This window comes from Myotis yumanensis, unplaced genomic scaffold (genome assembly GCF_028538775.1).
Source record: "Myotis yumanensis isolate MYYU_CA2020_CCGP unplaced genomic scaffold, mMyoYum1.0.hap1 SCAF_3, whole genome shotgun sequence".
In the NCBI taxonomy this organism is placed as follows: Eukaryota; Metazoa; Chordata; class Mammalia; order Chiroptera; family Vespertilionidae; genus Myotis; species Myotis yumanensis.
This window is the reverse complement of record NW_027223754.1, coordinates 78,195,812-78,210,321: the sequence shown is the minus strand read 5'-3', so window position 1 is coordinate 78,210,321 and position 14,510 is coordinate 78,195,812.

Here is a 14,510-nt window from a genome sequence, read left to right as displayed (position 1 = left end):
TGATATTAAAGTTTACTACAGGCAAGAGTACTCAAAACAGCATGGTACTGGTATAAAAACAAACATGTAAATTAATGGAACAAAAGAGAGAGCCCAGAAGTAAAGCCATGCCTTTATATCCATGCCTTTATTTGACAAGGGAGACAAAAACCTACACTACGTTAAATATATTCTATTCAATAAATGATGTTGGGAAAACTGGTCAAATAAAGTACAAAAGTGAAACCAGACCACCTTCTTATACCATCTACACACATAAAATCAAAATGAATCAAAGACATGTTAGATTTAAAACCATACAAATACTAGAAGGAAACAGTCATTTTTCAGACATTTCTTCTTCTTTTGTTTAATTGATTTTATTAATTTCAGAGAGAAGAAGGGAGACAGAGAAAGAAATAGAAACATCAATGATAAGAAAGAAACATGGATTGGCTGCTTCCTGCATGCCCCCTACTGGGGATTAAGCCCACAAGCCAGGCATGTGCCCTACCAGGAATCAAACCATGACCTCCTGGTTCAAGGGTGATGCTCAACCACTGAGTAATGCCCGCTGGGCTCAGACATTTCTTGTAGCAATATTTTTCTGATATATGTCCTTGGTAAAGGAAAATAAAAAATAAAATAAAATAAACAAATGGAACTAAGTCAAACTAAAAAGTTTTTGCACAGCAAAGGAAATCATCTATACTAATAAAAGGGTAATATGCTAACTAGAGCAGATGTCTTCCAGACGTCCTTCCAGACATCCTTCCAGACATTCTTCCAGACAAAGCTGCAGTGGTTGCGAGAGCTGAGGGCAGGCAGCCATGGTGACAGCTGTGAGGCCTGGGGCTCAGGCAGCTGCAGTGGCCAACAGTGGCAACCAGGCCGGCAGCAGAGGGCAGTTATGGGAGATCAGGCCGGCAGGGGAGCAGTTAGGTGTCGGTCAGGATGGCAGGGGAGTGGTTAGGGGGTGATCAGGCTGGCAGGCAGAAGCAGTTAGGGGCAATCAGGCAGGCAGGCAGGCTAGTGGTTGGGAGCCAGCAGCCCTGGATTGTGAGAGGGATGTCCGGCTGCCCATTTAGCCTGAGGATCGGGCCTAAACGGGCAGTCGGACATCCCTCGAAGGGTCCCAGATTGGAGAGGGTACAGGCTGGGATGAGGGACACACACCCCTCCCCCCACCCTGTGCATGAATTTCATGCACCGGGCCTCTAGTAGAATATATTCACCAATGATACATCTGACAAGGGCTTAATATCCAAAAGTTATAAAGAATTTAGAAAACTCAAGACTTCTCCAAAAAGGACATACAAGTGGCTACAGACATATGAAAAGATGCTGAATGGCAAATTAAAACCACAGTGAAATATCACATCACACTTGTCAGAATGACTATCATCAATAAATTCACAAACAGCAAATGCTGGCAAGGATATGGAGAAAAGGAAACTCCTGCACTGTTTGTGGGAATGGACATGGGTGAAGCCACTGCTGAAAGCAGTATGGAGTACCTCAAAAATATAAAAATGGAACTGCCTTATGACCCAGTGATTCCATTCTTGGACTATATCTGAAGAAACTAGAAATACTAATTCGAAATAATATACACACTCCCATGTTCATTGCAACACTATTTACACTAGTCAAGATTTAGAAGCAGCCCTTGTCCATCAGTAGTTGAGTGGATAAAAGAGCTGTGGTATATTTACACATGAGACACTACTCAGCCGTAAAAAGAAGGAAAATCTTACTCTTTGCAGAGCATGGATGGACCTGAAGAGTACTATACAGAGTAAAATAAACCTGTCAGAGAAAGACAAGTGAGGTGTGATTTAACTTATATGTGGAATCTAATGAACAAAATAAGCTAACAAAAAAATTAGAAACAGTCATAAAGAGTGAACAGACTGACAGCTGTCAAAGGGGAGGAGGGTTTGGGGGAAGTGTGAATAAAAAGACCTCACTGACACAGACTGCAGAATTGTGATTACCAGAGGGAAAGGTAAATGTACCTGGTACATATAACTATTTGAGATTATAAAAGTAGATTCCATTGGAAACTATTTAAAAGTAAATACAGTGGGGCCTTGACTTACGAGTTTAATTCGTTCCGTGACAGAGCTTGTAACTCAAATTATATGTATGTCAAATCTTAAAGTGAACGAGTGAGACACATGATGCTGGGCTGATGTTGTGGAGTTCACTGTGATGTTCGCTCCGCCAACTAGTGGTGGGGTATCTGAAGCTGGCTCGTAACCAGAATTTTAGCTCACAATTCAAAGCAAAAAATCGGCCTAGAGACGGCTCATATCTCAAAAAACTCGTTAATCGGGACACTTGTAAGTCAAGGCCCCACTGTATAGGAATTCGATAATAACTACTGTTTAAATTTAAAATTTTATTAAATAATATAATGCATTAAACACTTTAAAATGTATTTATGGTGTGAAAAATATATTTATTCCAATTAGTGTTGGTGAATAAGACATTTTAAAATATTAAATATAATATGTTTGATAAAATATCAGTAAATATACTATTATGTGTCTAGAATTATTTTGAAACCTATTATTAAGCCTCCATTTCAAAAACTTCTTTTCAAATTATCAACATCCAATTTTCTGAATTAATCTTGGAATGTATAAAATATTCTGAGTTGATTTCCTGGTTACCATGGTTTGCCCTTGTTAACTTCAAATTTTTCTTGAATTTACCTGAGAACATTGACTACTGGGCTACCCTTTCTTAATGATATTAGTGATAGCATTGATTCTAAAATTAAATTAAGGCTAGCAAATTTTAAACTACATTTTTCAGCATGAACTTTGTTCTCTCAGGTTTAATCCTGTAATCAAACCTGTAGTTTTATATTTATATAAATTCTTAATTCAGAAAAAAATTAAATAATGATAGGGCAGATGCAGATCCCTTTTTATCATATGCTTAAGTCGATATTGATCTAAAATAAACAACCTTCAACTTATTTTTTGCTTTCTCCCTTCTCCATATTCAATTACGTATTTTAATAACTTTTATTATTATGTTTTTATTTTATTATTGAAGTACTAGCGACCCAGTGCACAGAATCGCGCACGTTGAAAGAAAATCAATTAGAAGGTGGCTGGTGGGGCGGGACTGGGCAAGATGGGCCAGACACCGCCTGGAGCCAACCTGCTGGAGTCCCTCCCCAGGGTCTGAAAAGTGGGGTCCCTATGGCAGGTGGGGTCCCTCAGTCAGGCCTGCAGGGATCAGACAGAAACTTTCTCTCCTGCATCTTCGAGGGGTCCTGCAGCACGAGAGGGCACTCTGCAAAACTGCAGTGTTACAGGGTGTGGAATACAAAGGCAAGTGTTCAGGAAACCAGATTCAGGGCTGACAGTGCCCCAGCAATAACATAACCCATGGCCAAAGGTGGACTCGTGCGGCCCTGCAAGGAAAAGGGCTTCCTCCTCTCTGGTTTCGGGTGTATCACCTGAAAACCATCGCTGGCAAGTCAATGCAACTTGGCAGCTCATGCATAGAGCGTCTGCCCCCTGGGGGTAGGTGCACGATATAGTGACTGGTCAGATGGGTGGAGGGAAACCTAGCATATTAGGCTTTTATGTATATAGATAGAATAAGGGCTGTTGAGATTTGAATAATGGGTAATAGTTTGCTTGCCAATTATAATACTGGTGATGGTAAGAAAAAAAAGTAAGTTTTGATAAAAACAAAACTGTTTTAATACTATGGGTTTTCTCAAGCAAAAAAAATAATAATAATAAAGGATGAATGTAAAAAGTACATTTATTGTTGACATACCTTATGAAAATAACTGTTACACTGTTTTATAAAAAAATTGTAGTTTGGGAGAAAGTGGTTATGAACTAAAAAGTCTGAAAATTTCTATTTTTTAACATCTTTTTACCGATTAGCTTTCTGATATCAGAATTGTTTTTTGTTGTTATTTTTTAAGGTTTATATTAATTTTTGAGAAAGTGAGGAAGGGTGAGGGGGAGAGAAACATAGATCATTGCCTCCCATACACATTCTGCCTGGGGATTGAACCCGTAATCTGGGTATGTGCCATGACAGGGAATTGAACTGGTGAACTTCTGGTGGATAGGACAACGCTCAACCAAATGAACCACACTGGTCAGGGCTCAGAGTTGCTGCTTTTTGTTTTTGTTTTTGTTTTTTGCATTATATTGTAATTGATTTCCAAGAGGGAGGAAGAAGAAGAGAAAGATAGAAATATCACAGATGAGAGAGCATCATTGGTTAGCTGCCTACTGCACATTTCCTACTTGGGATCAAGTGCACAACCTGGTCATGTGCTTTGGCTGGAAATTGAACCATGACTTCCTGGTTATTAGGTTGACGTTCATCTATTGAGGAGCCACACTGGCCAGACCTGAGTTTCTAATAAGAGGAAAGTATTTAGAAAATTAAGTTTGTATTATAAATGAGTCCTGCACTTGTATTCCAAAACTGACTTTCTAAATAACCGAATCCCACACTTACCTGGTGCACAACATTCATGCAAGAGTAATCCTTCTTTCCCCCTGCTGCTGGCACCACCAACTGAGACCCAGGTTTCTCTCTGGCTGTGGCATCCAGGACCCGGGCTTCCCTCGAAGAGAGAGGCCCCACTCACCTGCTGCAGCCCGACAGTCAGTGGCCTGGACCTCCCTCTAAGGGGAGATCATGGGGTGATGACCAGACCCCTGACCAATCACATTGCACCAACCTTGGCTGGCCTGGTGCCCATGGGTGTCATAGCATGTTCCCAGAGAGTCACCTGGATGGTCGTTCCACTGTTGCGCCATTCAGTCGATTTGCATGTAATGCTTTCATTGTATAGGACTAGCAACACTGAAATGGGTTGTTTATCTGATTTTTTCTTGGCTTAGACCAATAACATTTTGAAAATGTGAAATAATGGAAATGTAAGTGATCTAATTTGCATTTCTTTAATTGCTAAGGCCCAAATTTATCCCCTTTAAAATTTTATATATTGTTAACTGTGATTTCCTAAAGAAATTGTCCTATTTGTAAAAATTACCTATTGTTCTGTTCAGTTGTTGTCCTTTTAAATGGATAACATTATCGACACCTACTGTTAAGACAGTAGAAAGAAATCTGCTAGTGCTTTATGTAATTAGTAAAAATAAGGATGATCCAATGTAAATATTGCATAAAAAACCCACACTTTTATATTATATGTGTTTAATTATATGTTATAACTTGTAGTACACTCTTTGAGCAGTATTGACAATGATGTTATGAGTATGGATATTTGTGTTATTTCGCATATGTTAAAATATGATTAGAAATGCATACTCTATCCCTGGCTGATATGGCTCAGTAGGTCGGAGCATCAACCCATGCACTAAAGGAATGCAGGATCAACTCCTACCTCACATCCTGACAATGGAGCCCAACTGAGCCTGGAACCCAGGTAACCAGGCAGCCACATTCTGTCCCGGCCCCTCCCATCTCACTCGGATAGAGACATTGGAGAAGACACCATGTTTTCGTGTTGTCTGCCCTTGTCCCGAGGCCGATGCCTCAAGAGAGGCAGCAATGAGAGTGTGTTTAGTCGTGGTCGCCGCCAGAGCCCCACTCAGAGGAGAGGATGCCTGTGGCCCTTTTCCCGGTGGGGTGAAGAGGTAACACAGGGAGGTTTGGTTTGGGCCAGGCCACCCCTCTGATCCCAACCGAGCAGCCCTATGTCCCCTCCCCGAGTGTTTGGGGGAGAGGGGGTGAAGGGAGTGTTCACGTGGGGAGGGTCTGTCCAGAACAGGAATGGGCTGGGTTCGGGAGTCAGGACCAATCATGGTCACACCCCAGGTCAAGGCTAGCTGGGTGGACGTGGAGTGTGGGTGGCACCCTCTGCCCGAGGTCCGTCCTGAGCCCTGGAGGCGAGTCTCATCTCCTCTCGGTGGATGTCTGTGTAGACACAGGGCTGGGCTCAATCCAGGAGCAGGAGGTCCAGTGGGCAGAAGCAGCAGTGACTAGGGCCAGGCTTGAGTCCTCCCGGTCAGCTGCCGGTCACTGTCATTGCAGACCTCAGGCCAGGCCAAGAAGAGGTCTCTGCTGGTCAAAGAGGAGCAGCAGCTGGTCCGTGAAGACCACCGCCCCACGCCCAGCAGGGCCGGGCCGGTGAGCCACACCACTTCAGGCCAAAGCAGGCCTGAAGTGAGTGTGGCCACCTGGGCGTCTGGGGAACCAGGGCCCACGGGGGCAGGGAGAAGGCCTCCTCCAGCAGAGCCACCCAGGCGCCTGCGCAGGCCTGCAACCTCGAAGCCGCTCTGTCCCCACAGGCGGATGGCCTTTGTCAGCCTTTTCCTGCAGTGCTGGGGATATGGCCCTCCCAGCAGGCGCAGGCGCAGGCGAGAAGACCTGCAGCCTCAGGAGCCCGAGCCCAAGGGTGAGAAGGTGGGATGGTGGGGTGGAATGGGTGGGGAGGTCCATGTGAGCTGATGGGGAGGGATGGTTGCCAGACACACAGGGAGCACCCCAGAGCCTGGCCTAGAGCAAAGACTGGCCTCAGATCACCCAGCTGCTGGACTTTGGGCTGGGAGCATGTCCTGTGGTGGATCCTGGGATCTAGCTGCGTGCTGGGCCTGGGGGGCACAAGGCAATACTGGCATGTGGGTGACTTTTTCTCTTCTCACAACTCCAGCACCAGCCCAGGGGTTAGGTGAGGCTCCTCCGGTAACACCGAGAGTCCCACCTGAGGAGCCAGAGGCAGAGCTGGAGGCGTGTGCACCTTCAGAGCCCTTGTCAGCTCCAGCCGCCTCTCCAGCTGCAGTGGCAGAGCCAGGGCCGGCCGAGGACAGAACTGAGGCGCCACCAGCAGAGGAAGAAGAACCCGCCCTGGGACCCGTGCAGGGTCCTGCGTCAGAAGAGGAGCTGCCTGTGAAGGGACCCGCTCAAAGGCCTTCTGGGGAAACGGCCCACGCTGTCCCAAGGGGAAAAATCACTTCCCCCGCACTCCTTGCTATCTCCATTTTCTTTTCTGTTCTTCTTTTGTTTCTATGTTCTCCATGGCGGACTTTCTTTTTTGATCTTTTGATTACTTTAGGGTTTGGGGAGACTTTGGCTTTTCTTCTTTTCTTTTGTCTGGTGTTGGCCTTCAGCATTCCTCGGTATAATCCCTTTTAAATAATAAAATTATTGATTTTTATTTGAACCAGTGTCATTCATGATCATGAAATACATTGCCGATGCTAATCAAGCATCACCACTCCCCTTGGAGAGGCAGTGCCCATACCAGCACATCTCAGAGATGCCCTATGTCCCCAAAGTGGAGCTCTACACTGTGAACTCTGGGGAGAGAGCACTGTTCCCATTAGACTGACAGGCTTCTTGTCTAGTGGGGACCAGGCCTGGGGACAACGTGAGGCAGCAGAGGGGTTAGCAGATTTACTAGGGGGCATGTCAAGAAAGAATGAAAAAAATTGGCATATATATATGTTTATAATCTCCTCAGCAAATCTTGAAAGTCCATTCAGAGAGGAATATATAATGTTTCATTTCTAATGGCTAATGTAACATATACTCATTCTAAAACATTTGGAAATTGTTTAGCAGCTAAAAGAATGATTTTTTAAATATAATTTTAGTCATGTCATAATCACTGTTGAGTAGAAATTTTTATATGTACCTTTTAAAAGATTTTTTTTTTTTTGAGAGCGAGAGAGAGAGAGAGAGAGACAGAGGGAGAGGGAGATAGGGAAATATCAATGTGAAAGCCAGTCATCAATTGGCTGTCTCCTGCACACCCCCTCCTGGGGATTGAGCCTGCATCCAAGACATGTGCCCTGATGAGGAATCAAACTGGCAAACTTTAGGTTCATGGACGATGCCAAATCAACTGCGCATACTGGCCAGGTCCTTATATGTATTTTTGCATAGTTTTTAATTAATTTATATCTCATATCTCTTTTTTTTTTGCTTATAATATTACAAATGGTATTACATATGTGTCCTTTTTTTTCTTCCCCGCCCTTTACAATCCCCTGCGCCCCCCTACCTCCCAGTGTCTTATGTCTATTGGTTATGCTTATATGCATGCATACAAGTCCTTGGGTTGATCCCTTACCCCCTCCCTCCTGCCCCCCAATCCTCCCTGGCCTTTCTGCTGCAATTTGACAATCATTTTGAGGCAGCTTTTCCTCTGTATCTATTATTGTTCTAAAGTTTATAATGATCTTTATTATCCATGAATGAGTCAGATCATGTGGTATTTTTCCTTCATTCACTGGCTTATTTCACTTAGCATAAGGCTCTCCAGTTCCATCCATGCCGCTGCAAATCGTAAGCGTTCCTTCTTTTTTACAGCAGCATAGTATTCCATTGTGTAGATGTACCACAGTTTTATAATCCATTCATCTACTGATGGGCACTTAGGCTGTTTCCAGATCTTAGCTATGGTGAATTGTGCTGCTATGAACATATGGGTGCGTGTATCCTTTCTGATTGGTGTTTCTGGTTTCTTGGGATGTATTCCTAGAAGTGGGAACACAGGGTCAAATGGGAGTTTCATTTTTAGTTTTTTTGAGGAAACTCCATACTGTCTTCCATAGTGGCTGCACCAGTCTGTATTCCCACCAGCAGTGCAGGAGTGTTCCTTTTTGTCCACATCCTCTCCAGCACTTGTCGTTTGTTGATTTGTTGATGATAGCCATTCTGACAGGTATGAGATGGTACCTCATTGTTGTTTTGATTTGCATCTCTCAGATGGTTAGTGACTTTGAGCATGTTTTCATATATCTCTTGGCTTTCTGAATGTCCTCTTTTGAAAGGTGTCTATTTAGGTCCTTTGCCCATTTTTTGATTGGATTGTTTATCTTCTTTTTGTTAAGTTGTATGAGTTCGCTGTAAATTTTGGTGATTAGGTCCTTATCAGATATGACGTTGGCGAATATGTTTTCCCATGCAGTGGGTTTTCTTGTTGTTTTGTTGATGGTTTCTTTTGCTGTGTAGAAGCTTTTTATTTTGATGTAGTCCCATTTGTTCATTTTCTCTTTAATTTCAAGTGCCCTAGGAGCTGTATCGAAGAAATTGCTTCGGCATATGTCTGAGATTTTGTTGCCTTTGGATTCTTCTAGAATTTTTATGGTTTAATGTCGTACGTTTAAGTCCTTTATCCATTTTGAGTTTATTCTTGTGTATGGTGTAAGTTGGTGGTCTAGTTTCATTTTCTTGCATGTATCTGTCCAATTTTCCCAACACCATTTATTGAAGAGACTATCTTGGCTCCATTGTATGTTCTTGCCTCCTTTGTCAAATATTAATTGAGCATATTGGTTTGGGCTGATTTCTGGGCTCTCTATTCTATTCCATTGATCTATATGTCTGTTCTTGTGCCAGTACCAGGCAGTTTTGAGAACAGTGGCTTTGTAATACGGCTTGATACCTGGTATTGATGTCCCACCTACTTTGTTCTTTCTCAAGATCACTGCAGCTATTCGGGGTCTTTTTTTTATTCCAGATGAATTTTTGGAGAGTTAGTTCTAGATCTGTGAAGTATGCCGTTGGTATTTTAATGGAAAGTGTGTTGAATTTATAATTTGCTTTGGGTAGTATGCACATTTTAATGATGTTGATTCTACCAATCCAAGAACACGGTATGTTCTTCCACCTGTTTATGTCGTCCTCTATCTCTTTTTTCAACATGCTGTAGATTTCTGAGTAGAGGTCTTTTCCCTCTTTAGTTAAGTTTATTCCTAGGTAGCTTAGTTTTTCTGGTGCAATGGTAAATGGGATTGTTTTTATAATCTCTCTTTCTGAAAATTCACTATTGGTGTATAGAAATGCCTCAGATTTCTTGGGGTTAATTTTGTATCCTGCTACACTCCCAAATTCATGTATTAAGTCTAGTAGTTTTTTTGATGGAGTCTCTAGGGTTTTGTATGTATAATATCATGTGGTCTGCAAATAAGGACAGTTTCACTTCCTCTTTTCCAATTTGGATGCCTTTTATTTCTTCTTCTTGTCTAATTGCAATGGCTAATACTTCCAGGAATATGTTGAACAAGAGTGGTTAGAGTGGGCATCCCTGTCTTGTTCCTGTTCTTAGAGGAAATGGTGTTAGTTTTTGTACATTGAGTATGATGTTAGCTGTGGGACTGTCATATATGGCTTTTATTATGTTGAGGTATGATCCTTCTACTCCCACCTTGCTGAGAGTTTCTATCAAAAATGGGTGTTGGGTTTTGTCAAATGCTTCTCTGCATCAATTGATATGACCATGTGGTTTTTTTTCTTTCAATTTGTTTATGTGATGTATCACTTTTATAGATTTACAGGTATTATACCTTCCTTGCATCCCTGGGATAAATCCTTCTTCGTCGTGGTGTATAATCTTTCTGATGTACTGCTGGATCCGATTTGCTAAGATTTTGTTGAGGATTTTGGCATCTATGTTTATGAGGGTTATTGGCCTGTAAATCTCTTTCATTGTGTTGTCTTTACCAGATTTTGGTATTAGGGTGATGCTGGCTTCATAGAATGAGCTTGGAAGTCTTCCTTCCTCTTGAATTTTTTGTAGTAGTCTGAGGAGGATAGGTTTTAGTTCTTCCTTGAATGTTTGGTAAAACTCCCCTGTGAAGCTGTCTGGTCCTGGGCTTTGTTTGCTGGAAGCTTTTTGATGACTGCTTCAATTTCTTCCATAGTTATTGGCCTATTGAGATTTTTAGATTCTTCCTGATTGAGTTTTGGAATGTTGTGTTTTTCTAGGAATTTGTCCATTTCCTCCAGGTTGTCTAGTTTGTTGGAGTAGAGCTGCCCATAGTATTTTTTAACAATCATTTATATTTCAGTGAGGTCTATTATTATTTCGCCTCTATCGTTTCTGATTTTGTTTATTTGGGTCCTCTTTCTTTTCTTCTTGGTGAGTCTGGTGAGAGGTTTGCCAATCTTGTTTACCCTTTCAAAGAACCAGATCTTGGTTTCATTGATTTTCTGTATTGTTTTTTTGGTCTCTATGTCATTTATTTCTGCTCTAATCTTTATTATCTCCTTCCTTCTGCTCACTCTGGGCTTTTCTTGTTGCTCTCTTTTTAATTGTTTGAGTTGTAGAGTTAGATGATTTACTACCATTTTTTCTTGTTTTTTGATGTAGGCCTCTCAGGTCTGCTTTCATTGTGTCCCATAGGTTTTGGATTGTTGTGTTTTCATTGTTATTAGTTTCCAGGATGTTTTTAATTTCTTCTTTGATGTCATTGGTAACCCAATCAATATTTAATAACACGCTATTCAGCTTCTAAGCATTTGAGTATTTTGGGTTGTTTTTTATTGTAGTTTATTTCTAATATTATGCCATCGTGGTCTAAGAAGATGCTTTTTATGATTTCAATCTTCTTGAATTTGTGGAGACTTTGCTTGTGACCCAAAATGTGGTCTATTTTTGAATATGTCCCATGAGCACCTGAGAGGAATGTATATTCCGCAGCTTTGGGGTGAAGTGTTCTGAAGATGTCTGTTAAGTCCATCTGATCTAGTGAGTCATTTAGGATTGCTATTTCTTTGCTCATTTTTTTGTCTAGAGGACTTATCCAATGATGTCAATGGTGTATTAAAGTCCCCTACTATGATTGTATTGTTGTCGATCTCTCCTTTGATATCTTCCAGGAGTTTTTTTTTTATGAATTTGGGTGCTCCTGCATTGGGTGCATATATGTTTACCAGGGTTTTATCTTCTTGTTGTATCGATCCCTTTAGTATTATGAAGTGGCCTTCCTTATCTCTTGTTATGGCCTTCACTTTGAGGTCTATTTTTTCCGATATAAGTATTACTACCCCAGCTTTCTTTTCCTTTCCATTTGCCTGAAAGATATTTTTCCATCCCTTCACTTTCAGTCTGTGTGAGTCCCCTTCTAATGAGGTGGGTCTCTTGTAGACAGCAGATGTATGGGTCATGTTTTATAATCCATTCAGCCACTCGATGTCTTTTGGTTGGAGCATTTAGTCCGTTTACGTTTAAAGTTATTATTGAAAGGTACTTGTTTGTAGCCATTTCTTTTTTTGTGTGGCTGTTTTCTTTCTGAGCTTGTTATTTCTTCTTTTTACACCAGTCCCTTTAGCATTTCTTGCATGGCTGGCTTGGTGGTGATAAACTCCCTTAGTCTTTTTTTTGTCTGTGAAGCTTCTTATTTCCCCTTCAATTTTGAATGATAGCCTTGCTGGATAGAGTATTCTTGGATTCAGTCCTTTCCTTTGCATCACTTTGTAAATTTCCGTCCATTTTTTTCTGGCCTGATGTGTTTCTGTTGAGAAATCATTTGATAATCTAATGGGAGATCCCTTGTATGTAACTTTCCATCTCTCTCTTGCAGCCTGTAAGATTCTCTCTTTGTCCTGAACATTTGCCATGGTGATTATGATGTGTCTTGGTGTGGGTCTTTTCGGGTTCACCTTGTTTGGGACTCTCTGTGCTTGTGTGACTTTTTTTCTTCCCCACCTCAGGGAAGTTTTCTGATATTATTTCTTCAAGTAGGTTTTCTAACCCTTGTTCCTCTTTCTGTTGTTCTGGCACCCCTATTATTCGTATGTTGTTTCGTTTCATGTTGTCCCAAAGCTCCCTTAGGCTCTCCTCCTGTCTTTTCATTTTTTTCTCCAATTGCAGTACAGTTTGGTTGTGTTTTGCTTCCTTGTCTTCTAACTCACTAATTCGGTCCGCCGCTTCTCCTAGTCTACTGTTGATGCTTTCAATGGTGTTTTTTTATTGCAGCTATATCACTCTTCATTTCTTCTTGAGTCTTGCATAAGTTATTGATTTTTCCATTTGTTTCTTCTTGCTTCTTGCATAAGTAGTTGATTTTTTCATCTGTTTCTTTTTGCTTCTTGCATATGTTGTTGATTTTTTCCTCCATCCTGCTTATGCACGCTAGGACCCTTATTCTGAATTCTTTTTCTGTCATGTTGCATGCGTCTGTCTCACTGAACTACTTTTCTGGTGAGTCCTCCTTTTCTTTCCTTTGGGGGTTTCTTTGCCTACCCATGTTTGATCTCACTGACATATCTAGCTGTTGAGTCATTCAGTGGCTGCTCCCTGGGTGGCAGTGGCTCCTTGGGCTGTGGTTGCTCCTTGGGTGGTAGCGGTAGCAGCTGCTCCTCAGTTGGCAGCAGCTCCTCTGGTGGGTGTTTTTCAGAGCTGTGGTGGCTCTTCTGGCTGGTGAGGGGAGGCTTCACGTACAGCTGCTGTTCCTCAGACTGGGGGTGTGGTGATCAGCAGGCTGCTGTTGCTTGGATCTGCTTTCCAGGGGAGCTCTGCCCTTTCTGGCTGCAAACCATCTCACCAGCTGAGTAATTTCGCCAATTCGGGGTTGGTGTTATTAGTTTCAGCTGCTTACTCCATTTGCTACGGAACAAGACCTGGGATGCGTCTGCCTATATCGCCGCCATCCTGCTTCTCCTCTAGAGATGTATCTATATTTAAATTTTTAAGAATTTGTCAAATTTTTTTAACCTTGACTGTTTCAACTTACTTTATTGTCTCAAATTGTTTTCATCATTTTACATTCACAGCAACATCCTTGCCAACTTTATTAAACAAATTCTAATATAAAGGTATTCTATAAAACACCTGATCAGTATTTCTCAAAATTATCATGGTGTTCAAAAAAAAAGAAAGTCTGAAAATAGCTCACTATCAAAAGACATCCATGGAGACATGACAACCAAGTGTAATATCGTATTGCAGATATAGTAAAACAGAAAAACATCACTGAGAATAATTTTTTAAAATCTGAATAAATATATACTTTAGTTATCCCGTCTAATAAAGAGTGAACATAATAATTGACCCTCATGCCATTGCAGAGATGGTGGCACTCACAGCAATAAGGAGGGCATATGCTAATTGACTGTCCCACCCTCAAAGACTGTAGCACCCACAACCAGAAAATGGCAGCACCCAGTTATTTCTGCCCTGCCAGGGCAGCAGGCAAACAGCAGGTGGGCCCTGCCTTGCCTTGCCCCTACCTCCAGATTTTCCCTGTCCCCTTAGCCCCCAGTTGCCCGGGACCATCCTGAGGCGCAGGCTAGCCTTTGATGGCGGCTGCCCAGCCACCCAGGTTTGGCCAAGGCTTGCGCTGCTAGAAGTGGAAGCAGCAGAGGTGTGATGGGGGTGTTGCCTTCCCCTGATTGCCAGGTTGCTTCCCACCCCTGAGGGCTCCCAGACTGCGAGAGGGGGTAGGCTGAACTGAGGGACCCTCCTCCAGTGCATGAATTTTCATGCACCAGGACTTTAGTTAATTATAATAATACTAGAGGCCCGGTGCACAAAACTTTGTGCACTCAGTGGGGAGAAGGGGTCCCTCAGCCCATCCTGTGCCCTCCCACAGTCTGGGACCTCTCAGGAGATAATGACCTGCTGGCTTAGGCCTGCTCCTGGGTGGCAGAGGGCAGGCCCAATCCCTAGGTGCAGCCCCTGGTCGAGCTCAGAGCAGGGCCGATTGGGGAGTTGGGGCGCTGCCCCCTGTCATGCACAGAGCAGGGTGGATCGGGAGATTGCGATGCCACTCCTAGTCATG